At 37.9% G+C, this 27,500-nt stretch overlaps 1 protein-coding gene across 13 annotated transcripts in view; it reads right to left on the bottom strand.

Moving 5' to 3' along the window:
* Window positions 1–27,500, bottom strand: part of LOC127062981 (zinc finger homeobox protein 3) — a 299,436-nt gene that overhangs the window by 39,374 nt on the left and 232,562 nt on the right. The window lies entirely within an intron of this gene.

The raw sequence follows: 27,500 nt of genomic DNA on the forward strand, positions 1-27,500 counted from the left end.
TCTCTCTCTCTCGCTCTCTCTCTCTCTCTTTCTGTCTCACTACAGAACTCGACGCCTCCAACTCAACTTGTAGAATTCTTTTACAACCGTCTACGTATTCTTTTGATCGTTATGGATACAGAAAGTTCTATGATACCTATATATATATATATATATATATATATATATGTAAATATGTGTTTATATATTGTATATACATATATGTAACTATATATATATACATATATATATAACTAGAGTAGTTACTATACTCAATAATATTACGACTATGCACTCTAGCAAAAATTTGACGACGACGCTGCAGCAACAACTCTAACAACATGCTCTTATTCTCTATCTTCTATCTCTCTTTCTCTCACTCTCTCTCTCTCTCTCTCTCTCTCTCTTTTACTCACTTTCCTCGCCTACCTCCTCTGCTCGCTCATAAAAGCGCCATCCTGGCTCGTGCTACAAATTCGTAATTGCCGAGCGGACTTACCGGAGAGGAAGGCTTGCTCTCTCTCATGTTGCTGCAACGTTGTCACGTTTATGATTACTTCCACGTAAACTGGATTTCTTCGTGAAGAAATTTATTGCAATTTTGAAATTTAAAAAAAAAATAAAAATATATATATATATATATACACAGGTACGCGCGCACACACGTGTATATTTATACACGTATAAATACATGCGCAAGTATATTACGAATAACGTTAGATAAGCTTTCGATCGTTTCCGGTTTTGAATCCCTACAAAAAAATTGAATTCTAATTATATTCTAATGTATCTCCTTTCTTCGAGACTTCCCAACCTCGATCTCCTTTCTATTTTCTTTATTTTCTCAAATATCCATCTTTTTAAAGCTTCAACGATTAGACTGCATTCGTTTGATTTTTGTTATTAATTTCAAAACGATTAATAATTAAAATCTAAATACACACACACACATATATATATAAATAGTTAAATGGATGATAGATAAATGGTAAAGATAATATTTTGTTAGAACTTTGTATCCTATATTTCGGTCGAGAAACAAGTGAGAAAAAAGAAAAGAGAAAAATAAAATAAAAAAAAGTCGTCATCGAATGTATCAAGATTCTAGAAATCTATAAAAGGCAAGAGAGTCGAATGAAGGACTTGGTTACTTGGGTGTCTCTATGTGTGAGAGTCGAAGGTGTTCGCGCACGGCTTAACTTATATAGTGCGATCTAAAAGTATCGATTTTGATCGTGGAGAAGGGGTAGTGGGACGACTAATTTAGTTTTAGTAATTTTTTTTCCTTTTATTTCTCCTGTCTCTCTCTTTCTTTCTCTCTCTCTCTCTCTCATTTTTTCTTTCTACGGTCGGTATCCTCGGATAACCTTTGACCTTGCGAAAAGGAGAAAGAAAAGAAAAGAAAATGAGAAGGAAGAAATAAGAAAGACAGAAAAGATAGGACGGTTTCGTTCGAATGGCAACGCAGCAGTTAAGTGTCAGTATACAACGTCGTAAGGTATAATTAAGACTTGGCACGAAGAAGACCGCGTACAAATGGCGGCGTTCTTCTCGCGCCGCGGCTTTAATAAAGTGCATTCACGTTCGTAAGCACCAATCATCGTAGCGTCATTCGAACGGTAGCGGGTTAGCCTATACGTCTTTCCGTTTCTTTGTCTCTTTAAAATTCATTTGCTACATTTTGCACGTGATACTCGGTCGATGAAATCTTTGATCTCCTAAGTTTTTGTCTGTTCTTCTTTCGTAATTAAGAAAAAGCATTTTTCATCTTAATTTCATTCGGTATAAATATACAGATCGTTTCATAAAGTTTTTTTAAGCGTGTACGCGTTTTCTGTTTTTTTTTTTGTTAAATTTCGCCGCAGTTTTTTCTATTTGTTTTTTTTTTTTTTTTTTAATTGACGTCGATGTTATTAAAAGAAGAGAGAGAGAGAGAGAGAGAGAAAAAGCGATGAAAGAAAAAGAAAAAGTATTTGTTCGTTCAACGAGAAAAGAGAATTTCAACGAAGTATTTGATCGTAAGGTTAAATAATTGTCAAAGGAGCAATTCTTACATAGGATGCTTAATTAGAACGAGATGAAGAGGAAGAATAATAACCGATTGATCGCCTATCGTGGCGTTGAAATCTCCAATGGTTTTAAGAAAATTCGTCGATATCAAAGTGGGACGTTCGTAGTCCGGGAATAGAATAAAAATCTAAACTCGTTGGATTCTGATCCTGGAGTTTGCAGGAGAAACTACCCTACCCTACCCAATCTCCTTTTTCTCCTACTCCTTTTCCTCCTTCTCTCTTCTTTCTACTTCTCCTCGAACCCTCACACGTTTTGTGGTCGAGAGAGGCGAAGCTGGACTTTGCGAACACAGTCTCGTGCGTATTACCAAGTTTCTTCTCTCATACAAACGTATCTACGTAAAATACATACATACATACATACATACATACATATATAAATTCGTATATATGTATATATATATAAAAATATAGGTAGGTATACGTAAGTACGTGCACGCCTCTCCTCGATACGTGTGTATCTCGCGTTGGCAGCGAGTACGGTAGCGATACGTTTCTCCGACAAATAAATAAAACGAAACCGTAAGCGAGGGAATAAAATGTGATTTACAACGGTGGAAAGACAATGGCCGAGGCTCCGCACGATAATGTATGCGGATGGCGCGGACTGGTACCCGGGGATACTGACTTCTGATTGGTCGTGCCCCGACGCCAGCGCTACAACGGAAAGCGATAAATAACTGCGAGCAGATAAAACCTTTCTTTCTGCCTTGGCTTTAGCTTGGCCACTCTCTCGCATTGGGCTTAGCACTCCGGGCTTCGAGGCCTCTCTTTCTCTCATTCCATCTCTCTTTCTTTATTTCTTGGCCTCCCTTCTTTATCCGTCTCTCCATGTCTTTCTCTCTCTTTCTATCTTTCTCTCTTTTTGTCTATCTTTCTCTCTTATTCTCTCCTTTCTTTCCTTCATTCCACTTCGCGTCGTCGTTGTCTCTCCTGGCCGCTTCTCCCGAACGATTTCGAATCGTAAGGGCCGGTTCGCACGAATCACGACAGCCGCCACCGCGTGATATCTCCACCTCCTCCTCCACCTCCTCCTCCACCTCCTTCTCCTTCTCTTTCTTCCTTCACCAGCACCTCCTTCCATTCCTCATCCTTCGCCGTTCTCGATCAACATCCCCTTTCGTAGATCGCCTATTTTTCCTTCCTATTCTTCTCTTCTCTTCTCTTCTCTTGTCTTGTTCGATTCTATTTCTCTTCTTCTTCTTCTTCTCTTTTTCTTTTTATTTTATATATATATTTTTCTTCACTTTGGAAAGAAGAAAGTGGAAGGCAACGACGGCTTTGGATTTGTGATCCCTTCGCGAGCAAAATAAGACGAGCGTACCTCCGTCCTCTCAACTTTCCTCGGCTCGGATAAAGCTTATAGAGAATTTTGTGTAACTATGTATTACATTAGTATGTGTGTGTGTGAGCAAGCAAGCAAGCAAATAAGTAAGTATATGTATGTATGTATGTATGTATGTATGTATGTATGTATGAACGTATGTGTGAAAGAGATAGAACGTGCCAAGGGTGGAATGTAAATTTTTCTTCAAATTTTTCGTCATCGTTCGGGGTCGCGCAAAAGGTCGTGGAAACAATGGAGGGTGATCGAGTATAGAATGAGAAGGAAAGAGAGAGAAAAAGAAAGAGAAAGAGAGAGAGAGAGAGAGATAGAAAATATGAAAGAAGAAGCGATCGATCGATTCGAAAGACTTCGTTGCTTTTCGAGGGGTTTTAAAGCCGTGAAGGGGGACAAGAAGAGAAGAAAAAAGAAAAAATAAAAGGAAAAGGAAAAAGATGGAGAGAGAGAGAGAGAGAGAGAGAGAGAGAAGAAAAAAAAAGAAAATATAAAAGGACGAAGAATGTTGGAAGAGGAGAGAAAAGAAATGGCCGCCTTTAGCGAAATATGATATTTTTCCCTTGGCAATGGGGGCTCTCGTTAAAAAATACCCAATAAAAAGTCCCTTCTATCAACCAAAAGAGAGAAGAGCTTCCAATTTCCAGAGGCTCCTTGGATTTTCGCGAAGGGTGTTGAGGAAGAAACTCGTTATGAAGGACACGGATCGACGAATTTTTTAATCGAATCTCTACCTCCACTTCCTTTATCCTTTTGTCAAAGTAAAAAAAGCAATCTTTCTTAACGATTAGGGAAGGGATGGAGGTGGTGGATAAGGGGGGAGGATTGTAAGATTGAAGAATATAGAAGGAGTAAAAAAAAATAAATTTTTCTCCTCCTTTCCGGGTTTCCGTGTTAAGAAAATAAATATGCTTGGCTGTCAACGTTGGAATAACGTTTCACGATGGAGACAATCATCCATTTGGCTTCTTCAATTTAGATACCTTGGAACATGGTGGCACCTGTTTGCATGACGGTGTCAAAGTCACGGAAGAAAAATTAAGAGAGAGATAGATAGATAGATAGATAGATAGGGATAGAAAGAGGGAGATAAAGAGAGATCGTAAATTATCAATGGTATATTTCCAATGAATTTTGATTAGAGTTAAAGCAATGTATATAAAATATATCAAGTTTTATTCGTTGAAATCTATTGGAACGTAAATTTTTCGTTCCTTTCTCTCTCTTTTTCTCTCTCTCTCTTTCTCTTCTTTCGACGTCCAATTCTTTCTCTCTCTCTCTCTTTCTTTTGAAACTTTTTGGCAAAGCCAAACGTGAAAGCTCTTTACTCGATACGAGTTAATTAAAAATCACGATTTATCGAAGACCATGGGGGGTGGAGGATTCGATGTTTAAAAGGCGAAGTTCGTAAAAAAAAAACCGAGAGAGAAAGAAAAAAAATCAAAGATAAAAAAGACTGATACGGATCAGAGAACGTTCGAAGTATTTTCTACAAACGAGCTGGACCAACGAAACGGACAGGCTGTATCGGTTTTTTACGAGTAAAAGAGTAAGAGAGCAAGAAATAGTTAGATACATAGATACATAGATAGATAGATAGATAGATAGATAGATAGATAGATAGATAGATAGATAGATAGATCGATATAGAGTATAAGAGGTATAGAGATGCAATTATTTAAAACAGCAATCATGGAAATGAAAGAGTGGATTGGATAGGGCCTACCTTCTGCTTCAGGGACGCAGAATATTCGGGGTGACTTTCCCAGGCGGAAAAACTCTCTAAAGGCTTTTCTTCCAGACCGACGAGCAGCAATGCAGGAGAGCAAAAATCAAACGCGATTCGCGAAAGAGCTCGTATACTCTAACGTAACTACGAATAAACGTATATACACATTTATATATCTACCTACGTGTGTGTGTGTATATATATATATATATATAATATATAATATGTGTATATAACATACACACAGATAGACAGACAGAGAAATAGACAGACACATACACACACACATATAAACGTAGGCGTAATCCTTGAAGCTTTATTCGTCCGTATTTTTGTTGGTCCTTCGTACGTAGTACGTAGGAAACTGTTTACTCTCCGTCTTAAATATAAATCTTGTTTAGCTTCGGCTCGAAATGTTCCGGCGTTAACGAAGCCATTGTTTGCGTGCTCGCGAGCGCGAACTACGGAGAGAAAAAAAGAAGAAAAAAAGAGGAGATGTTGGCGGGGTGAGTAAGGGTAGTAAGAAGGGGTGTGGTGGTGTTAGGGGATAATGGCAAAGGTAAGTACAGAATCGAAAATTAGATTGCTGAAAATCGATAATTTTTTTCTTCTTTTTTTTTTTGTTAAGAAGAGAACAGGAGAGGGAATATCGTTCGATGTAAGTATAACTTTTTAAAATTCGATAGTCAAGTACTTACTTTGGCAAAGTAGATACTTACGTATGCATGTATGTAAGTACCTACTTCCTAAATTTTGAGTTAGTATGAAAAATTCTTATCGTTATTACGACGTTATCTTATTTCTTGGTATTTCATCCTGGTAAGTTCAAGTAAGCGTCTCCTCTCTCTCTCTCTCTCTCTGTCTTTGTCTCTCTCTCTCTCTCTCTCTCTTTGTCTCTGTCTCTGTTTCACTTAACGTAGGTTCAGACTAATCTTATCGTCGCTACTATTTTATACTAGTGTTGCTATTGCCAAGCTACCAACCAGATAGTTCTTTACGTATTGAATGGTAACGATCGTAAATATCAAGACGATAATAAATTAACGATCGGCGAAGACAACTTCTCCTTGATCGAAATCTAATGCCAGGAAAGTTCGAACGTTTGCTCATAAATCAATGCTAGAAGTCCTTTATGAAAGACACGAAGGTATCGAAATTAACGGCTGTTACTCTCTGTGAGAACACCGTTTGGTGTTTACGACAACGATTCGTCCGCAGTTTGCTGCGATATCGTAGAAAATGAGAAGGGAAAAATAAAAAAAAAGAAAGAAGGAGAAACAAAAAAAAGGAAAAAAAAGAAGAAAACGAGAGGGAGAAACTAAACAAAGAAAGACTTTTCTCCACGGTTTTTTTTTTTTTTTTTTTTTTAATAAAATAAAATATAATTAATCTCGACAAAGACGACGATGTATTCTCTCTAGCGATCGCACACCCTTTTTTTCTTCGATACCTTTCAGTTATAACCACGTGGAAAGGGGAAATTGATTTGTGTGTATAGAAAGTGGAAAAAGAGAGAGACAGACAGACAGACAGGCAGACAGAGAGAGAGAGAGAGAGAGAGAGAGAGAGTTACGTAGAGAAGGTATCTTACCTATGAACGAATGGGATCGATTAGGATGGATTTCGTCAAGGGGCGGTGATACGACGATGATCCTTGGAAACGATTGAAAGCAAAAAAGAGTAAAAAATAGAAAAAGGGAGAGAGAGAGAGAGAGAGAGAGAAAGGGGTGCGAAGAATAAGTCAAATTGGATCTATCGGATAAAAAGCCAATGTACCTATCTAATTTTAAACGAACGAAAGATTCTAATACGTCGATTCAATCGTTCGTTTGTTGCCACGTCAACGTGATTTTTACGATGGTAACGAATTTCGACTTTTTTCTTTCAGCTTGAGAAAAAAAAGATAAAAGAAAAAAAAAGAACTCGATGCAGATTTTTTTCGCGAACTTTTTTCATGTCGCTTCATCTTTCTCTTCTTTTTTTCGTGCACGTGTTAGAAAAAGAAGAAGAAGAAGAAGAAGAAGAGGAAAAAAAAAACAGGAAAAAGAAGGTAAAGGAAAAAAGGAAGGAAGAAAAATAAGAAGGAAGAAAAAAATCCGTGCGAGCTTTCATCATATTCGCGCAAAATAAACAAATATAGACGAGACCAACTAACGAGGGTGAGAGATAGATAAGATAGGGGGTAGGTGGAGAGGAGGTAGATTTGCTTCTAAATTTACGTTGGACGACGGTCAATCTCACGACGGCCATATTGCTCTCCGCAGAAATGATATTAACTTTATTGTCGAAGTATGATCGATGACTATACGAGAGACGCTAGGTTAGCACGATTATACAGATTACGTTTGGGGATCTTTCTATATTTGCTCCCACGCGCGCGGAAACACACACCCTCTGAACGCATTGAAAAGCCCACCCTGAAAATTCGACTTTTGTTATTGGTTATCTCTGAAGCTCCCTCTCTCTCTCTCTTTCTCTCTTTCTTTCGCCCATCCCTGTCCACCCTACAAGCCACTCCAACCCCTCTTGAAAATTCTACGCACTTCACTCTCGCCTTTTGTGTTTACCGTCCACAACGAAGATCACTTTTCATCGGTACTTCGTTACGTTACCATAGCTAAAATCCTAATGATCGATCGGCCATTCTTCGATAATGGGATTTCGTTTTATAATAAGAAGAATCGGTGTCATCGATCGTTTCATACTTCTCTCCCTCTCTTTCTCTCTATCTCTCTTTTTCTGTTAAATAAATCGAATCGTTGAAAAATTCATCATATACAGATAGACGTTATACGGTTACTTTATATATATGTGTGTGTGTACTTTATATATATATATATGTAAATGCATTAAACATATATATATATATGTGTATATGTATATGGATGTATGTATATGTATAAGTAAATGCATTAAATCCATCAATCGTGGATATAGCCATCGTTCTAAAATATTTCCTTAAAAGATCAAATTTTCTCATTTTATCCTGTCCCTTTATCATCGTCGTTAACCAACCACACGATGACGAAGGCGAAGGGTGCCTTTCGCGACAAAGGTATATTTTTGTTCTTTTCTTCCTTCTCTTCTTCTTCTTTTCTCTCTCTCTCTCTCTCTATCTCTCTCTCTCTTTCTTCTTCTCCTTTTTTTAAAAGAAGGGCAGCCTATCGGAAGTTTAATATTCCGTAGGAAGAACGTCTTAGCCCTTCTTTCGAAGGGCTTTCTCCCTTATTCTACAACGTCTGGCTTCGAATTTTAATAACTTTGGGAATGCTCAGAATCCAATAATGTTCTCCGACGTCTCGTACGTATACCAACATACATAGACAAGCGTTAGAAAGAAAGAGAGAAAAAGAGAGAAAGAGAAAGAGAAAGAGAAAGAGAGAGAGAGAGAGAGAGATAGAGTCCACTCTAGCTACGTTACATACGAGCTCGCGGGACTCCTTAGACTCCTCCTTCTCCTTTTTCCATCTCTTTCTCGAAATCTCATATCCCGAAATGACGACGCGAATTCGAACCCCTCTGCACCGGGATGGCACTCTAACACAACCCCCACTGGGATATTCTTACTTCTATCCCGGAATATCAGAGGGGAAAAAAAGGGCGCGATAAGATCGCGAATGAATTTCCCTCTGATATCTTCGTTTGTCTCTAACCTTCGTCAAGGAACAGCGAACGTTTATCGATATCGTGAATAAGCTCCTTTCATTTTTGACCCGATCATAGAATTCAATCGGGTATTTCTTTTCTGGCAATTTCTTAAATGAAAGAAAGAAGAAAAAGAGAAAAATGAAGAAGAGAAAGAAATAGAAAGAAAAAAAGGGAAACAAAAAAATATATAAAAATAGATATCATTATTATTATTATTATTATTATTATTATTATTATTATTATTGTAATTATTATTATTACAATCAGCGATGAATCGTATTATTTCGTTGATTTCGATTGAAAGAAAAAAAGGAAATAATAGATATTATTACTTTAATCAATCGATCATGAATCGTACTGTTAATTTCGATGAATTTACTGAATCGACTTGATTTATTTAATTCAGAGTATCTCGTGGAAACGGGTAATCGTTGATCGTGAAGATACGTGTGTTGGTAAACATATGGTATGTATATCAAGTGATAGGAGACGAAGACGAGGACGTACTTGGGTGTCTTCAAACGGGAATAGAAAATTGAGATCGACGTAGAAAAAGTATAAGAAGAAGCTTTTTAGATCGAACTTGAGGGCGGTGAACTAAAGAGGAGGTGGGCGAGTGGGTTGGTGGGGGTTAAGGGTGATTCGGGATACGACTGGGCTTTGAGATAGATAGAAAGAGAGAGAAAGATAGAAAGAGATAGAAAGAGAGAGAGAGAAAACTCGAAGGAATAAGGTAAGGATAATCGAAGCGATCGAACGACGCAGCTCTTGGAAAGAAGACGAGGGCGTTGGGCCGCGAAATGAATTCCACCCTTCGTTCGAACGTAGGGTGGGGAGAGAGAGAGAGAGAGAGAGAGAGAGATAGAGAGAATAAAAAAAGGGACACGGACGTGCGCACTAACACATTCTATTTCGTTTATACGAGACGACGTTGTTGTGTACGAAGATAGGGGGTGGAAAGAAGTAGATATAGGGAGAGTGGGGGATTGCTGCTCGAAGAATGATAACGCCGCGTTAGAACGAAGATTTGTGAATACATTAGAGAAAATACTAGTAGGGTGGTGGTTGGTGACGGTACTGTGTTGATATCCCTTAGGACGTAGAAACGCCCAGGAAGGAAAGAAGGAAGGAGAACTTTTCTCTTTTTCTCTTCTCAGGAGTATTTATCTTCCAGCGATCTCGTAGAAAAAGAGAGAACGAGAGAGAGAGAGAGAGAGAGAGAGAGAGAGAGAGAGAGAAAGGGGGTGAGTTTCCCGACACCAAACTCGAGAAAGTCAATGAACAAAACTCCTTTGAAAGCTTTTTTCTTTATATATACATTCGTATATATCTACACACACATATATATATATATATTTGTTTAAAAAATATTTCTTTCCACTCGTAAAAACTTATTCATTGAAATAATTTTATCAATATTTTGTTTTATGAGTATTGCAGAGCACGATCCCACGTGTCGTTAAAAATTTGGTGAATCAATTATTTAGAAAAATTTTTTTTTTATCTTCTCTATCCTTCCTATATAGGATTGTGTGAATATGTGTGATCACTTCGAAGAGACAAAGTATCTCTAGAAATGTTATAATACCAAAAGAGACATGGGTCTTACAAAGGTGGAGACAATCTCTCGTGTCTCCTCTTCGTTTTAATCCTAATTTTTCTTTCGTTTCTTTCTTTATTTACATTTCTCCTTTTCTCTTTCCTTTTTCTTTTGCTTTCTTTAATTTTCTTTGATTCTTCTTTTTAACTTCCCTCCTCGTTGCTCTCCTGGCGAGAGACCGATGGCGGTTTATATTACGTGGATTCATATTACCACCAATTAAACTCCTATACTATCTCGGGCCCATGGTGTTCATACGTTATACCGGTAGATACAAGACGTTTCGTCGGGTACCTGGTACACAGATTCTTTCCACCACACTCTCTCCTTGCGTTGATATTATAACGGGTGATCTTTACGAAACGACGTATCGATGCATCCATCAAGAAAGAAAGAAAGAAAGAAAGAAAGAAACAACGAAAACAAGAAAAAGAAAGAAAAAGAAAGAAATGGAAGGAATGATTCCTTAGTTCTATCGTCTCGTTTACGTGCTACGTTAAAAGAACGTAAAAAGGCCGAAGTGAATATGTAGGATGAATTTTAACGTACCGCGAATCGAATTATGCGAGCTCGCCGAGCTCGCCGATAGCAGATAAGACGCGTGGAATGTAAACTACTTCGAATCGAGAGATCGAAAACGTTCGGTCCAGAATGGAAGGTTATTCACGTTCCTTTTCTCTTTTATCTTTTTCCATTACTCCCACAAACGCCTTCGACTTGTCTACGTTTCTAACAGTAATAAGATGGAAGAAGTAAGAAAGAGATAGATAGATAGATAGATAGATAGATAGATAGAGAGAGAGAGAGAAAGAGAGAAAGAGAAAGAGATGGATGATCGCGAGCTTTCATTCGCGGGACCACGGGATCGATCGATCCTCACCTCTCGATCGCAACTCTCCATGACTTTTACCTCTAATTGCGGAGTCACCTCGCCCAGAGACTTTTCGCAAGCAAAAAGATCTTTGCCACACGCAAAGGTCATCATACTCAAAGAACAGTTATCCTCATCATAGGTTTAAGTGAATTTCATAGATATTAGTATTTGGTATCTACCTTCCTCTCTCTACGTGTATATCTCTCTGTTTAAACAAAGTAGAACAGCAGAAGATTTTTGTTCGGGTTAGTCAAAGATTTTATATCGAATATTGTTAATTTTACGATAGGATCGTAAAAAGTAGCAAGGTAAAGATAAAAAGAAGGAAAGGATAATATCGGAGGGAATAAATTCTATTAGGTATTTCGTTAGGAGTCACCCGGTATGCATAGGATCCGTGGATACCACCGCCAGAGAGAGAGGAGACATTAATATTAAGCGTCCCCAGCCGACCGGCAGAAAGATCGCCGATAAGATTTTTATAGTGCGGCCGGGTGGCAGCGCGTTCTCGTGCATTGCCAAATCACGCGTTCTCCACCTTGCCGCGAAGCTCCACAATCCGTTAACTCCATACGATTTTCTATATATCGACTGTATACTTCTAACTTCTATTCTCTTTAACTTTTTTTTTTGGCTACCGATCGAACGACAAAAAAATCTTATATCTCTTTTAAAGTATCTCTCTCTCTCTCTCTCTCTCTCTCTCTCTCTCTCTCTCTCTCTCTCTCTCTCTCTCTCTCTCTCTCTTGTTCTTTTATACGACTTTAAGCACAGCGAGTTAGTAACTTAAATTTAAAGAAACTATCGAAAGATCGGAAACGTAATAGAAACTCAGGTGTGACGCTTCGTTCTATTTAAATAAGACTAACTTTGAATATCACCTTTAAATTGTTCTTCGATTTAGAACGATTAGAATCGTATCTCATCGTCGCTTTACTCCACAAGATTTTTCTAAATTGCGAATTTCTCTCTGTCTCTTTTTATAGTTTCAGACGCGTACATCGTCATGCTCTTAACGATCTAGTTCCGTTTGTATTTCCATAAAAATCGATGACTTGGCCGGTTACAGGAACATTTCGCAGCGTTCCCTATTATTTGTGTGTGTGTGTGTGTTGTTTTTTTTTCCCGATGAGAGAAGAAGAAATATGCCGAGAGGTTTGAGAAGAAGGTGGGTCGTGGGTTGGGGTGGGATGGGACGGATTCAGCGGACAATGCAAGAATTCTCTCTCTTTCTTTCTCTCTCTTTCTACAGAGGCCTGAAGCTCTCTTCTTCTTCTTCCTCCTCCTCCTCCTCCTCCTCCACCACCTCCACCTTCTTCTTCTCTTCTTCCTCCTCTCCCTCCTCCCTTAAGGATCGAAAGTTCACTGGCATTGGGATTATCGTGAGGGGCCAACGATACGTGCGAATCACGTCGCGAGTCACGGCCCCCTTTCGTGACCGAGCCTCGTGAATGCCGATGCCCGTAATCGTGTATACATACGTGTATACGTATATATAAGATATCTATGTAAGGTATGTATGTATACGTAGATAGGTATGTATGTATGTACGTACGTACGTACGTAAGTAGGTACGTAAGTATGTATGTACGTATAGATCGCTAAAGGAAAAGAAGAAAGAAGGAGGAGGAGGAGGAGAAGGAGGAAGGGGAGGAGGAGAAGAAGAATCGATTCTCGAAGATCGAAGAGTCTGCACAAAGACGCCCGGTAGCGATTCTTATTCTTATTGATTAGCTTGCCGTTATGTTTTCTCTGTGATCCTCCGACGTAATCTCTTTACGAAGAAAGAAAGGAAAAAAAGGAAGAAGAAAAAAGATGAGATTCAAAAAAGAGAGAGAGAGAGAGAGAGAGAGAGAGAGAGAGAGAAAGGTGGGGGAGAGAAAAGAAAAGCAACGAAGAAAAAGAATCTCCATAGAAAATATTTTTTCTATAACGAGGACGATGATTTTGTCGAGATGATAATTAAAAAGTATGATTCTGAATTATACGGAAGAATATTTGTGCAATTTTGTTTCTCCTTTTCTTTTTCTTCTTCTTTTTTTTTCTTTTCTTTTCTTTTCTTTTTTTTTCTATTATTATCCTCTCACGTAGATTCAATGAAGTTAATAAGCTCTGTAATTTAACAATGTACGGGTTAATAATAAGATTAATATATATATGCACACATATATATACAGGCATTATATAAATTTATATGTATGTATAATAAAATATATATATATATATATATATATATATATATATATATATATAATACAATTTTAAGATAAAATATAAACATTTTATATTTGATCATACAATGTTATTATATGTGTGTGTGTGTGTGTGTGTGTGTGTGAATATAAGAAATTCTTCACAAGGCATATTATCCCCAAAGTGCATTTCCAAGAAGTTCTCCATGGTCCCTTTCGAGAATAAGAGTAACTTCTCGGAATCTTCCGGCCATATTCCTTTTCTTGATAAGTAGAGCCTAGCTTCTCGGTTCGCAGCGAGATTCATCGTGAAAGAAGTGTCCTACGTGGCGAGTAACTTTTAATTCGTCCGGTAACTTTCTTGAGACGGCTAACTCGACACGCGAACACTGGTTGCGGCGTTGGCGGCGACTGTACGACGGTGTACGACTTGTTTAGCTTTTTGGGGGGATCCTCAGTGAGATAAATAAGATAATGGAGAACGAAAAGAAGAAGAAAGAGAGAGAGAGAAGGAGAAAAAAAAAGAAGACAAATGATGACCCTCTTCAGTCAGTGGGTGATAATTTTTAATCAGCACGTCGTAACTTAACGTTGGAACTTACAATTTTATGTTTTTTATCCTGAACAGTAAAAGTCCTGTCCTTTTTACGACGTAATTACTAAAACTTTGTCCCTAGAAACGATCACTTAGTAATACATTCCAAGAAATCAAGAAGAATAACGTTCCCTAACTCTCGTTAAATCGTACATCATCGTATGACGTTGTTAAATTTCTATTTTATTTTGTTTACCATTCTTCTACTTCTGCTTCCTTTCTTCTTTCCTTCACTTCTTAAATTATTGATCATTAAGAAAAAAAGAAAGAAAGAAAAATGAAAATTGTATAAGGGACGAAGTCCCCTTATTCAGAGGAAACCACTGAGTTTTGTTGGAACGATCGCGAAACAAATCGTGGCTCTCCCGTTTCTCCCAACTCTCTAGACAAAAATCAGACCATCTCTCTTTTTGACAAAAAAAAAGAGAGAGAGAGAGAGAGAGAATGTAGAAAAAGAGGGCAAAGATATACGACAAAAGGATCCTGCTTTTCGGTAGGCGGCACGTCGCCTCAATCGGTCGAAGGATTTTGGATAGGCGAAAGGTACGCTCGCGCCTCTGAAAGAAAGAGAAAGAGAAAGAGATAGAGAAAGGGAAAGATAGAAAGAGAAATAAAGAAGGAATGAGAGAAAGAAAGAAAGAAAGAAAGAAAGAGAGAAAGAAAGAACGAAAGAAAGAAAGAAAGAGAAGAGAGAAGAGACAGCCCTATATATGGCGTGGGTGAGGGAGCCAGGTAGGTATACGTGTTTGCGTATAAAGTGGAATACACCAGAGAAGACTGGAGATGGTTATGGTGGTGTAGCGTTCGGTGGTGGTTGTGATGGTGTGGGGTGGCGCATTCCAAGGCTCATTCAGACGGCCATGCTCCCCCGTTGTCAGACATGCTCACAGACAGACAGGCAGACGGCTGGACGAACCTTTTCTCAATCAGGCCAATGCATTTTAAGTTAATTGTACCAGGCGTTTCTCTCTCTTTCTCTCTCTCTCTCTCTCTCTCTCTCTCTCTCTCTCTCTCTCGCTCTCTGTATGTGTGTACGAGAGAAAGAGAGAGAGAGAGAGAGAGAGAGGGAGAAACGTTTATTCCACGCACTCGTCTCGTTAAGAAACGTCCACCCATCGTGAAGTGCCGCTGAAGAACGAGAGAAAGAGACAAAGAGAGAGAGAGAGAGAGAGAGAGAGAGAGAGGGAGAGAGAGAGAGAAAAGAAAAACATCTTGGTACTCTTCGAGAACGACTCGTTACCAGTTTAAGTGCAAAGTGAGACTCCGTGTTTCTTTCTTTCTTTCTTTCTTTCTTTCTTCCTTTCTTCCTTCCTTTTTTTCTCTTCTTCTCTTTCTCTTTCTTACAAACGCCTTCGTCAAATATCTCGTTAATATATCTTTCATTTTCTTTCATAAAGAAAAGAAAAAAATGATCTTGTAATCTTCTTATAATAAATTATAGCTTCGCAATCTTGTAACGAAATTATAAACTGTTCTCTTTCTTTTTTTCTTTTTTCTTTTTTTTTTTATCTTTTTTCTTCATCAGATCGAAGAATACTTGACGCCGAATGTCGAATTTTTGATATGGTACAATCGTCCACGTGGAGATGTAAGATGTTTAGTCTAATCTTTCGATCGAATGTTTTGTCGGAATTAGACAGTACCGAAAAGAAGACAGGGATTCTACTCGCATACTTGTAATATCTCGAAGGATCGAGTAGTGTCCTTAAAGGGAAGGAACCTCGGCAGGCAGGCTGCCAGGCAGTCAGGACGACGACGCTGTCGGTGATGACGCGACACTACCGGAGTTAAGTGGCGAAACGCGCGGATGGCAAAAAGAAGAAGAAAAAAAAAAGAAAAAAGAAGGAAAAAAACAAGTCCAATGAAAAAAACCGACTCGAAACCGAAGCGAAACGAAGCGGCTAAAACAAAGGAGGTGCGGAGGTGTGACGAAACGCCAAGATCGGTGGAGGAGGAGGAGGAGGACCGACCCCTCCGATCTACACCTTTCTCTTTCTCTCGATTCATTCTCTATCCTTCTCCTTTACTCTCTCCCTACTCCTTTTAGCCTTTAGCTTACGGATCCTTTGAAAAAAGTTCATTCTTCACGAGCCACCTTGTGTATCGCCTCCTACCCCTTCCTATCTCCTTTCTTTCCCTCCTCTTGCCCACCGATTCTTTCGTTCGATTCAATTTCTATATATCTACTTTATCGATCTTTACGAAAAAAAAAATGTAATTATATATATGTATATATATATATATATATATATATATATATATATAAAATAAGAAGAAAAGGCAAGAAGGGAAAGCGTGACAAATTTATAAACACCGACGTTTATTCCGAAATTGATTCTAGAATTTATCTGAATGATAATTATTTATTAAAAAATCACGTCTTGTAACGCAAAAAGTTTTATAAATGTAAATATAATAAAACAGAAGAGATGTAGGTATATTTAATTCATTTTTTCTTTGAATATTTTCTTTTAAGTAAATGCAATGTGGAAGAAAGATAAAGAGAAGCAAAGAAAAGTGATACGTTAAATTCATCCATTTCGATTATATTGATTTCAATGTTAAATGTTAAATTTATTTTTCTAATATATCCCTTATATTTTTTCTTTATATATATATATATATCGCCCTACCAAAAAATATATATATCTATATTAAATTGATCTATTATTAATTTATTAATTCCAAAGTATAATAATAAGTAAAGAGAAACTTTCGATATGGAATATCACGGTTATCATATTTTTTTTCTTTCCTTTTATTCGTTTACACGATTTCGATGTGGATGATTAGACATCTGTGTACGCGTCGGTCGAGATAAAAATTATTTTTCGCCCTTGATTGAGGTCTCTTGGGAGATGATGCGCGCTCGTTCGTATGCGTTCATATATATATATATATATATATATATATATATATATATATATATATAAAACTGTGTGGTTCACGATACGAGTTTCTTGCCCTATGAAATATCAATGGCTTATTACTAATGTAATCTTCCGCTCAATGCTCAATGATTGCCCGAAAGGACGGAATCCCTTCTTACTCGATCTAGTATATCTATGAACTTTTCACGATCTATCTATATATCTGTATTATATATATATACATATATATATATGTATCTACATAACTACTTATTAGATGGAAGCTCAACAAAAATGTAGAAAAAAAAAAAAAATAGCGACATCTGCTTTTCTATCAATTTTTCTCGGAAATTTTTAATAAAGACACATCATGCTTGATTTTTATTATCTTCCTACGGATTATCAATTAAGTAGTATAATACATAATAATAATCTGTTATTATCATTATTATTATTATCATTATTATTATTATTATTATATATACTATGCACGTAGTTTGTCCCAAGTTTTGTGCATGTCTCGATGGAAGGGAAGATGATAATAGAATGTACGAATAAAAATGAGAAGGATTGTGGATTGTGCGCTAAAGAGAAAGAAGAAGAACCGAGTTGACAATATATACGAGTAGGAAAGTATAAAAGAAGACAAGAAAAAAGAAAAAAAAAGAAAAAAGAAGAGACAAAAGACAAAGAAGAGAGAGGAAGAGAGAGATCCGTTATAAATCCGAGAAAGATCATGGGGCACGTGCAGACTTGCATGCCAGACAACCATTTTTAAAAGTCCGTCGGGAGAAATAAGAAGGACTCCATCGAAACGAGGACAATCGCGAACGAGTGTATTCTTTTGCTTATCTCTTTCGTCCTTTGTAAAACGGACAAGTAACACAAACTAAAAAATTATAATCCAAGCTTCGTTATATCTTGTTCAATCGATTATCATCAATCGATTCAACGTTCGATTAAATATGATCGAGAGTGTTCTATATGTTTTCATTCTTCTTTTCTTTCTTAGGTTTTACGCGTGTTATAGTTAAATATTATATTATTATCCGAAAGATTTTTTCGACGTTAATTTATCTGCTTTATATATATATATATATACACTTTTCTTTTGTTTTGTCTTATCTTATTTCTTTTCTTATTCTTTTTTTCATCCAAGAGAAACTCGCAGAGTCACTAAAAACCGTGTACTATATACCGTGAATAAGTTATACCGCGTATTTATTGAACGATATACAGAGAAAGAGATTCCGATGACTCGAGGATTCTCCGTTGAGGATCAAAAAATTTCATAAAAGCTGTTCCAATGGAATCGTGGTACGAGGGGGTAGGTAGCAGGGAGAAAAAGGAAGAAGAGAGAGAAAGAAAGAGAAAGAGAAAAAGAGACAGAGAGAGAGAGAGGAAGAGAGGAAGAGGAAGAGACCTCGATACGAACTAATTTCACATTCGTCCTCCTACCCACCTGATGAGAAAGAAAGAAAGAAAGAAAGAAAGAAAGAAAGAAAGAGAAAGAGAAAGAAAAAAAATAAAAGAATGAAAGAGAGAAAGAGAGAGAGAGAGAGAGACTATAGGCCATGCTCTCGTTTCTTCTTCTTCCAGAAAAATCTCATTTTCTTCGCCCTAAGGGCTTCGGTAGCAAGGAAGAGAACGTCAGCCAGTCAGCTAGCTACCAATACGTATGTATATATATATATATATATATATATGTATGTCCTTATACGTATCCACACACTCATACATAGACACATACATGAGACCTCTCTGCGAGGCCGGCCAATATTTGCCTAAGGAAATTCAGAAAAGTTTACACACGACTCCTCCTCCACCTCCACCTCCACCTTCTCCTCCACCTCCCCCTTCTCCTCATCCTCATCCTTCTCTATCTCCTCCACCTCGGAGTCGAGCCAGCTTCTTTCCAGTCCGGGGATTTCTTCGGTCAATTTTCTTCAAACCTTCCCTTTACTTTTCCCCCTCTTTCTTTCTTCCTCTCTCTCTTTCTCTCTTTCTTGCGAAGCGAGCTTTAATAATATCTCCAGCACGCTTCCACGTTACGTGTGTGCAGGTATCATAGAGGAAGACGAGATCAAATCTTCGGAGTATTTTCTTACGTTAGGTAAAACACGTATGTTTTTATAACCCGTCGAAGAAAATCTAAAATATGCTTTCACGAATATACGTATATATATATATATATATATATATATATATATATATATATATATATATATATACATATATATGTATATATGTATGTATGTATGTATGTATGTATGTATGTATGTATGTATATATGTATGTATGTATGTATGTATGTATGTGTATACGTAGGTATTTCTACCTACTACTCGTATTTATTTCACTAGCAATATAAATGATTATTAATATTTCTAAACGATTAGAAATTCGCGTTTTAAAAGAAAAAAAAAGAAGAACAAAAAGAGAAAACAAAAATAAAAAGTGAAATAAAAGAATGCCGAGAAAAAGTAGAGAGAAGGAGAGAAAGACAGAGAGAGAAAATAAATAACGCGAAAGCGAAGAAAATGTCCAGCTGGGATGATTTCAATGGGAGCTCGTAAAGAACTTTAAGCGAGTGGTTCTTTTACTGTTTTGGGAAGGGATACGAAGGATTCAGAAGACCAAGAAGAAGAAGAAGAAGAAGAAGAGAGAGGAAAAGAAAGAGGAGTAGAAGAAAAAGAAGAAAAAGAAGAAGGAGGAAGTTTGCGTCGGTCCTCGTAGGTGGAAGCAAGCAGGATTTGAATACGATCGATTTCCAATAAATAAGGATTCTCGTGATAATGGCGGCTGTACCTTCCAATGTGGAAAAGAAGGATCGGTAGGAGGTTGAGGATGTGGAGTGGTGGAAAAGAGGGGTTGATAGGTGGGTGAGTGAATGAGGTGAAGCGAGGGGAGGGGGTAGGAGTAGGTAGAGAGCTTCCTATCTGCAAGAGATAACGAGACAGCTCTTCACGTTAACTGTAGTTTGGGTTGGGCTTCGTTTGAACGACTTCCACTCACAACGAATTTTTCGATCTTCTTTTAATTTTTCTTTCTTTTTTCTTTGTTTTTTTTTCTCTACAAAAATAAAAAATCTTGTCCTTCGTTCGCTGCCGCAATCCAAAACAAATTCCAGATAGATGTCCCTTCGCGCGATCGAAAAAATATTTGTCCAGCATTCGTGATTTGTGGCAAGACGAAACTGTCGTTTCCTCTTTTGTCGTGATATCTCGCGTCTTTGTACGAATTAGAAAGAAAAATATATGTATTCGTTAGACGTTGAAAGACTTGCTTGACGTTTCGACGTTTGGTCAATGATGTATGGATATATATATATATATATATATATATATATATATGTATATAGATGATCGAGGATTTTGATAAATATAATATTATATATATATTATGGGTCGGAAGAAATGAGCCCGACTGTTGTTTGCAGCTGTTCCATTGCAGACGCGTCCAGAGAAAGGTGACCAGTCGAAAAATATCGAACGTGTAGGTAAGTAAGTACATACGTAAAATAGGAGTGAGCGAGAGAGACGAATACATATCGAATAAAGAGTAGAAAGAGACGGAGAGAAAGAAAGAAAGAAAGAGAGAAAGAAAGAAAGAGAGAGAGAGAACAATATTTCAGGTATATTATTAAATGCAAAATATTATATAAGGTATGACATAACAAAATAATAAATTGGGTAATATTATAAATAAAATCGAACGATTGAACAGAGAAAGAATAAGAAAGAGAGAGAAGGAGACGAATTTACGAGGGAAATTTAAGAATTTCGAACGGCACGTACCGGTACCTCACCTCTTCTCTTCTTCCTCGATTGTCGTCGACTTCGTCGTCGTTGTCGTCGTTGTCGTCGTCGTCTACAACGACAACGAATCGCGAATCCTTTCCACGTCAGAGAACGAAGCGTACGAAATCACGAATTCTCGGATGGTTGCGCGAGCCGCCGCTGATTTATGACAAATAAGAGAATTCGGTCTGGCTACGCACGTTTCGAGCGGTATACCCAGGCGCGTACCAATAATGAATACGTATAAGGAAGGAGGGTGAGCCTGCTAACTCCCTCTTTCACCTCCCTACTCGCCTCACCCTCGCTATCATCCTGGATCGACTTATTTGAAATGTAAAGACGCGTTTCTCTCCATTTCCCTCTTCTTCTTTCATTCTGCGCATATTCTCTCTCTCTCTCTCTTTTTTTCTCTCTGTTTTTCATTATATTTATCTCCCGAGAGATTTTATTAAAACCAAGTATAAGACGTTTTTATGAATGAAAAAAGAAAAGAGAGGAGAAAAAAGAAACTGTTTTTATTCAAGCAAGCAGGTACTTATACGAATTCGAATCGTTTTCTTTCTCATTTTATCTTTCTTATATCTTTCTATTCGAGGGAGGGGAAAAAAAAAGATTTATTCACGATCACGCGAACATCTTTTGATATAAGTATAGTAACAATGTCGCGATAATGTATATACGGATATGCGTATATCGTTAGAGAAAAGGGGACGTTGGAAGAAGGATGGACCCGAGACCCTTTGATGCAGGCTCTTCGACGACCAGCATTATGACGTATCTTCTTTTGGATCGAAGGAGTACGTCGAAGAGAGTCCGTCTCTCGAGTCCGATCGCGAACGAAGGAGTAGGACAGATAAGTGGATAGATAGATAGATAAGCTGGATAGATAGATCGAAACGTGAGAAGAGGTGCTCCGCGCCTTTAAAGAGGAGTGAGAGGGTAGGTTGGTTGGTTCGTTGGTTGGTTGGTTGGTTGGTTGATTCGTTGGTTGGTTGGTTCGTTGGTTGATACTATATATGTGTAGTAAAGTGAGATAGAGATGGAAAGGAAGACGACCGTTTGGGACTTGGCTACCTACACAATCTCCTTGAAAAACACGAATCTTGTGATCGTACGTAGGTACATACATACGTACGTACATACATAGGTACGTACCTACCTACATATATACGACGTAGGATACACACGTAGATATTACAGTACGACGATTTGAAAGGTACATCGCGAGAAAGAAGAAGAGAGATAGAGATAGAGGTAGAGGTAGAGATGGAGAGAGAGAGAGAGAGAGAGAGAGAGAGAGAGAGAGGACATATATACCTGGGTGGATGCATTCTCCGTCTCGCTTGCACGCGGATTATCCGTAAAACGCCCTCCATTATGATTATCTATACGTTGCTCTACGATCCAGATGCCTGTGGCACGTTCGATCCGGCCGATCTTTGTACGTGATCGTTCCTCGAGAAAGAAAGAGAGAGAGAAAGAGAGATAGATAGAGAGAAGAGACTTTTCTTCCTTTGTTGGACGATCTCTTTCGCTGTTTCTCTTTCTCTTTCACTCCCGATACTCGATCGTTACGATGGACACGGCTCGCTAATGGTTGCCTCGATGTAACCTTCGGATGGACCACCTTCTTCTCATGAGAAAGAGAGAAAGAAAGAAAGAAAGAAAGAGAGAGAGAGAGAGAGAGAAGGGGCACGTTCTCTCGGGTACTCCTACGTTACTGTGAAATTGGACTAACGCGTTCCTTCCTACGTGACATCATGACGATACACGATAATTTTATCGCTTCTTTTCTTTCCCCCCTTTTTATTTTCCTTCTTTACTATTTTCCTTTTTATCATTCCGACGATCGCGTCAGAGACGCGCGCGAGACACTTTTAATCAATTAATATTTTATTTTTCCTTTTTTCTTTCCCTTCTTTTCTTTTGTTTTTTCTCTTTTTTATTACCCAGAAAGGAAACAATTCCAATCGAATGATTTTTAAGTCGTTCGAATATTTTCCACGTTCCTTTTCCCCTTTCGATTTTCTTAATTTTTTTTTTCTTATTCATTTATTCATTTTATTTATTTATATATATATATATATATTTTTTTCATTATCGTACGTACTCGATATGTTATTTACGAGAAGGAAATATGTGGTAATACCTATTCCCGATCTTTCCACATGTGTCATTTCAGCCGTTCGTTTTTATCGTCGTCGGCGTGGGGACGATGAAGATAGAGAGAGATAGACACAGATAGAAGGGGCGTAGGAAGAGAGGGAGGAGTGAGTAGGAGAGGTGGGTAGGAAGGGGGTGAGCCTTACGTCGATACGTGATCGGCATTAACTCTCCTTTGGCGTTCTCTATCTCTCTCTAACTTTCTCTCTCTCTCTCTCTCTCTCTCTCTCTCTCTCTCTCTCTTTTGGATAAAAAGGGAAGCGTTTTAAATTTCCTCCACGCTATTCGAAGGGTGAGCGCTCTCCTTTGATCGGTAGAATGTCATTAGAGTGAGCTTTTACTCTTTAGAGATCGGGACCGGTCGTCTACGCTCGCGGACACGAATTTCTCGTGAGATTCCACGTCACGGGCATTCGGAAAAAGAGATCCGATTAAACTCGATGGCCTCTTCTGGTACATATATATGTATTTATACTACATATACTTATATAGTATTCGTCGAAGATACAAACAGATTTGTATGTACCTGCGCGTATATATATATATATATATATATATATATATATATATATACGTAGATCCAATTAACGTAACACTAATACCACGTTAAGAGCAACTAATTTGAATAAATTCGTAATATATAATACCTACGTAGCGTATACTATATAAGAAATAATAGTAAGAAATCTTCTGAATGGCTTCATCGAATCCGAGAAACAACATCAAGATTGGGCTAACAATAATAATAACAACACTAGTAGTAGTAGTAGTAGTAGTAGTAGTAGTAGTAGTAGTAATAGTAATAGTACCCTAACGTCGAATACGAAATAAATCTCATTTCTTTTCGACAATGGGAGATTTTAAAAGAGTCGACAACTCCTATTGCTAAAGGGCAACCAACGATCGAGTTACGTATGTATTCTTTCTCTCTTTTTTTTCTTCTCTTTCTCTCTCTCTCTCTCTCTCTCTCTCTCTTTCTATATCTTTTCTAACGTTCGACACGTTACATTGGGGCCTTCGGGTTGGGCCATTCGTTACGTATCGCTTCGGCGAGAAGCGAGAAGTTAGGGGAGGGTATCGCTCGTGGTATTGATTGCCGATGATCGTGTCGCACAACCCCCGGCGTAAATTATCATCGACGATACTAAAAAAAGCCCTGAGTCATCGGCCGTTCGATAATCACCCTTCACCGAGCAATGCCAGCCATTCATTCGTTTACCCTGCTGTGTTTGGTCGACTCAACGTAGCTTCTTTTCTATCCTTCTCTCTCTCTCTCTCTCTCTCTCTTATCCCTTCCTCTTCTTCGACATTTTACGTTCCCGCAGAATTCCGTTCGCGTCAGTCTCGTCATAAACGAGAGTATTATACAGCATTGGGACAATGAGTCCGTTGAAATGCTTTCGAGGTTTGCAGCTGTGTTGATAAATGTCTTAGATAGGTATCGAAGTTAGTCTCACTCTCTTTCTCTTTCTTTCTCTCTCTCTCTCTCTCTCTCTCTCTCTCTCTCTCTCTCTCTCTCTCTCACAGCAAAGGCGCTTCGAAGTCGTTTCGTTTGAAATCGAAAGCGAAAAATAGACACTTTTCGTGATTGTGTGTCGTGTTTGATAATCGATGTCCGGTTGCGTCGTCCGTATTGCGAAATATCTATCTTAGATTATATCCAATGAAATATGCGTTTTCTATGATCAAGGGGAAAAAATAGAAAACGAAAAAGAAAGAAAGAGGAAAAAGAGATAGAAAGAGTCTTTTCTAAAAGCACGAAATATCGAACGCGATAAATAAACGACACGTGTTTTTGTATTATCTATCTACCTACCTACCTACCTACCTACCTACCTGCCTAAGTGCGAATAGGAAGTAATTAGCTTTTGCGGATTATTATTGTCGAGCGTTACTTACTTTCTCATCTCATTTTCTCTCTCTCCGGTATAATATAATTGCGGTAGAAAATAACGCTCAACGATTTCCAGCCGGCGCGGCGAGCGATTAGGCCTTCTTATAAAAGCATTAGAGCCCGTTGCACTCGCTTCGCTCCTAACATCGTCGGTTCGATGTTCGCTGGACACGTTTCTTTTTTTTCCCTCTCTTTTCTTCTTATTTCTTTTCATTTCTTTCTTTTTTTTTCATTTTCTTTCTTTCTTTCTTTCTTTACTTTTTTTCAACTCGCATAATCGAAACGCGTTTGCTTGCTGCGTCGTACCAGCGTTTGATCATACGAAATCACGTATTTCTCGTTCTTCTTCTTTTTCTTTCTCTTTTTTTCTTCTTTCTTTCTTTTTCTCGATAATACCAAATCTGTCTTAATAATTCATTAATTACGACGATGGGAATTAATTATATGAAGAAAAATACGGAATTAAATAATACGAAAGAAATGTCTGCCGACGTTAATGTCTATCCGTTAAATTCTCATACTTCATTATAATTCGCTTGAAATTCTTCTATCTTTAATTCGTTGAATAAGTAATACGCTTGAAAGAAAAAAAAAAAAGAAAAGAAAAGAAAAAGAAGAAACAGAAAAAAAATACTCGGTTACTCTCATAGATATCTCGTTTTCGGGATAATTCAACAAGTCCGTCTTAATGATATATTAATTGTTAACGAGGGGAAATAATTAAGAGGACAAAAAACAAAAAAAAAATAAACAAATAAATAAATAATACCTACGAAATAAAAACTCGCGATGTACGACCGAACGTTGTTTTTATAATATTTCTTTTACAATAAATCTCGTAGGAGATTCTTCTTTGATTCCTGGAGAGATAATGTTCCAATAAGAAAAAGGAGAAAAAAAAAGAAAAAGAAAAAAAAAGAAACGAAAAGCGAAAAAAATATTGCAGAGTAAATAATTGCGAAAAAAGAAGAAGAAGAAGACCATAAAAAAAGATTGATCACTCTTGCAAATCGTGGAAAGAAAAAAAAAAACGGAGAAAGAGGAAAAAGTTCGAGCGTGCACGGTTGTCTAAAGAAAGAGAAAGAGAGAAAAAAAGAGAAAGAGTCGCGTCGCACATGCCATTGAAGAAGTCAGAGGGCGATGAAGAATTCAAGAGTTTGCGGAAGGGTCGAAGGTGAAAGGGAAGGTGGTGGTTGTAGAAGCTTCTTTACTAGCTAGCCTTACGGCACCCTCGAGGCGCGGTTTTGCCCGACGGCGGGCATACCGAGCAGGCATTACATGATTGTCTTGTCAGAATCGTGTTCACCCTCCCCACCTCTTCTACCCCTTCCTCTTACTACCACCCCCTTTTTATCCCTTCAAACCACCCTCTGTACTTCATTCTTTAAGCCTTGCAAGTATCGTTCCTGGTTGGCAAAAGTCGAGACGACGAGTGGCACGAATACACGTACTTTGTGGTTTTTCTCTCTTTATTTTCTTTTTTTTTTGTCTCTCTTTCTCTCTATCTCTATCTCTATCTCTATCTCTCTTTCTTATTTTCTTAGATATACATAGAAGAACTCTGGTTATGTTACTAGACGCACGTAGACGTAGGTACGACACAGTTGGGGATAGCGAGGAATCTTTGATAAAATTGTCGGATGACACGGCGAAGAAAAAAGAAAGAGAACGAGAGAGAAAGAGAGAAGAAAGGTCGTCCTTGGAGCCTACATCATTCGTTTTTCGAATATCTCTTGAACACGCTAAAGCATGCCCCTTTCTTTCTTCCGAAACTTCGACCACTCGAATTTGTCCCGATCGTCGACATCGTTTAACTTTTCCGTACCATCTGTTAAAAATTATGCGATCACTCTCGAAAGAGAATGACACTCGAGGAACCCGCAGGATTTCGATTTCAATTCTGATTTTCGAAGTATTAATATTAGAATTTACAAAGATTATTTCGATGCTCGAGATTATTGGAATAAATCCTAGTAAGAAATGATGATAGATAGATCTTATGCGGGTATAGTTCGAGTATACCCTCTCTCTCTCTCTTCTCCTTTGGTATTTCTTTCTCTGTCTAACACGACACGGTGCTCCAAGTCGAGAGACAATTAGCACGATCCAGTCACGAAACGTTTCTCGATGGTGGTATAGAGTGTTGCTCGTTAGTCCCTCTACCATCTATGTAATTAAACGATTAACGCTTGGTCTCGATTAGTTAAACAAATTAACAACGTTCTTCTGACGCAACGAACGTTAAGTGGAAATCGTCGAAGTGTCCGCTTGTTCTCCTCTCTCTCTCTATCTCTCTATCTCTCTCTCTCTCTCTCTCTCTCCTCTCTCTCTGTCTCTCGTCTGCTCTCTAGTACTTGCTCGAAGAGCAGCGTGGCAATTAGAGGCGTGCATAATTAAGCTCTTCGCTGATCGTTGACACGGGGTGTTAGCGACCCCACGATGACTGTCTTCCGAGGGAGCACCTCAATTAGTACTACCTCAGAGAACGAGAGTTTAACCGTTTAAGTGTTTGCATTTGCGTTTTACATTCTCTTATTTTCTACTCGTCGTCTATGTCTCTTAATTGCTTTTTTTATATTTATGTCAGCTGACCGATTGTGATATTGATATATCTATATGTTTATAATAAAATATATATATATGTATGTATGTATATTTTGATATTGATATATCGATATTAGATATATCGATTTGGTACGATTACAATCGAAATTAATTAAATAAATCTTCGATCAATAGGTTTCG

This window comes from Vespula vulgaris, chromosome 4, assembly GCF_905475345.1.
Source record: "Vespula vulgaris chromosome 4, iyVesVulg1.1, whole genome shotgun sequence".
Taxonomy (NCBI): domain Eukaryota; kingdom Metazoa; phylum Arthropoda; class Insecta; order Hymenoptera; family Vespidae; genus Vespula; species Vespula vulgaris.